The 2,610-nt window shown below is 36.3% G+C and overlaps 1 protein-coding gene across 1 annotated transcript in view; it reads left to right on the forward strand.

Annotated features, from left to right (window-relative positions):
- LOC115239180 (pituitary homeobox 1-like) overlaps positions 1-2,610 on the forward strand; it is a 64,072-nt gene that overhangs the window by 43,473 nt on the left and 17,989 nt on the right. The gene's annotated exons all lie outside the window — the stretch shown is intronic.

The raw sequence follows: 2,610 nt of genomic DNA on the forward strand, positions 1-2,610 counted from the left end.
AAAGATTATCAAAGAAAAAATTTTTAAAATAATTCTCTGATTTTTAATAAAATTCCATGTGAATTCCCTGATTTTTTTAGGTACAAAAGAAATCCCTAAGAATTTCAGGTTTTTCATATTTTTCCAGGGTGTAGATACCCTGTTATATTATCATATCAATCATTCTGATTCTTTTTTATAGAATGATTATAACTCTAAATTATATAAAAAATAATATAGCTTTGATGCATTATCATTTTATTTAAAATATTTATATTTTAGTTTAATATTTAATTTTAATATTTTTAATAAACTACAAATCAAACTTCAACAGTGTTCTACAAATAAGATTAAAATACAATAAATAGAATGTTGTTTTATACACACAAGTACACGCGTGCTATTATAATATCAAAAACAATCATCTACAAGATGATCGCGTTTTTCTTTCGCAAACTTTCGGGATTATCGATGCAATGATTGCAGTCTTGGCGAGGGTGACTTCGCAATAGACGACGGTTCATCATCAAGGATTAAGTATAGCCGCGACCAAAAGCCGCGACCATAAAAGAGAATTTTCCAGATCTGATGGTTTTAGTTACGGTGGGTTCGTGGAGTATTATAGTAGGATTGAGATCGATATCCGCATGGCGGACCCGGAACAAGATCTTCCTTCTCTTCTTTTCACTCTTTTCCGGTATTCCCCTCTTTATGTCTCCTCTCTGTTTGTTACGCTTCGCGTTCTCTTTTTTTCTCTTTCCCAACCGTTTTCTTCCCTATATCGGTGTTTCTTTCTTTTTCTCTCTCTTTCATCAGTGTTCTCTTCAATACTCGAAACAATATCCGCAGATCTAATGCAAATGTATAAAAATGTATGAGATGCTGTACTTTTTATTCGGAGATTGTACAAAGCCTCTTGAAACAATTTCGGCATACAAATGATATCTAAGTCAAGATTATTGCAAATGCTAAAGTGCCCAAATAACTGTTATGGTCTAAACAAATAGTTCTTCTTCAATGTTACTAGCAATAACGCATTAAGGGTCTATCGTTAAATTTATTTTGGGATATTCTCTTTTTTGAAGATTAAATATATTTCTTCATTATACATATAACGCTTGACGTATATTAAATGACACGGCGTATTTTGAAAATTCATTGAAAATCCAGACTCTGTTCTCTCTTTTCTGTCGTAGCAAAAAAGAGAAAAAAACGCGAGAGAAAATCAAGTATTACAGCATAGAATGTTCACTCGGGCAACGCCACGATCGCGTGCACGCGTGTATCGTACATCAGAGATGCCCAAGTGTGGATTCGGTTAAGAGTCCCCTTGCACCGCGCTTGTACATTCTCACCACCACTAACTTATCACGCTTGTCGATTCGCATCGTAGACTAGGGGAAGTGGGGGTGAATATATGTAGTGGGAGAAAATGGCCCGCAGGCCACGACTCGGACACGACTCTGTATGTACATACGTGAATGAGCGTACAGCCATATATACGAGCGCGCGTGTATACACGTATACATACACACATACATATACAAATGCAGTAAACCTGTACGCGGCATAGTCAGTGATTATATTTTGATATAATTCGAGAGAGTGAGAGAGGGCGGCCGTCGCGAACGGCGGGGGTAGCTAGCTGATGGGCCAAATAGGATGAAGGCTGGAGGGGAGGATTGGAGAGAGTCGTGACGGCACGGGGTTGTCGAGGCTGCCTGAAGCGTGCAGGCGCGTACACACAGAGCACAGAGCGTGGAACGACAAAGCGGCCATTACAGGATGGGTGCGGTCCCGCGGGCCAATCAGAGAGTGGTGCCGGGGACTGGTCGGCCAATCAGGACGCGCTTTCCACCCGTCTTTTGTTTCTAAATTTGCTCGTGCGACAGGGACACAATATAACGAGGCGCGAGACAGAAAGAGGAGCTGATAATCGTTAACGGGGGATATTTTTGCTCGGGGAGCGGCGTCTTTCTCCCTCCATCGTTCTCAACCCTCATCCCTGCCGCGCGCGCTTTGCTCTTTATTCCCGAGCCTGTTTTCGTCTCTCTTGGGCTGAATTTACGAGTCACTTAGACGCCACACAGCGTCTTCATACATTATTTGAATTTCGAAGTTTTTGAACTTCGTAAAGTGTCAAAAAGATATTATTGTCAAATTAATCTGGAACTTACAGATTAAATTTCAAGGATTTAAGCTTACTTTTTTCTAATTTTTTCCATATTTATTGTCTTATATCTCTTAAAAAGTTTCTAATCCTTTTTTGATTACTTTACAGTGTTCTTATCTTTTATTTTTCTAATATTATAAATTTCATACATATATTCGCTTTTTTCGATGTGTTTTTATAATACATATTATAATATTACACATGTCTTATTATATTTATTATTTAACCAACTGTATTCATTAATCTGACACTGTTTTCTTATATATTAATAATATACAAATTATTATTATATGTTTTAAATTTTATATTTCTATGCATACATAATCGATTTTTAGATATTTAAAAGATTTTAAGAAGTACTTGATTAATATAATTGATTCAAGAGATTTTTAAATAAAAATGTTTTGGCATCGTTGAATAAAAACCGACAATTTTATTTTTTTTAATATCAATCATAT

Source organism: Formica exsecta, unplaced genomic scaffold, assembly GCF_003651465.1.
Source record: "Formica exsecta isolate Colony F162 unplaced genomic scaffold, ASM365146v1 scaffold365, whole genome shotgun sequence".
Taxonomy (NCBI): domain Eukaryota; kingdom Metazoa; phylum Arthropoda; class Insecta; order Hymenoptera; family Formicidae; genus Formica; species Formica exsecta.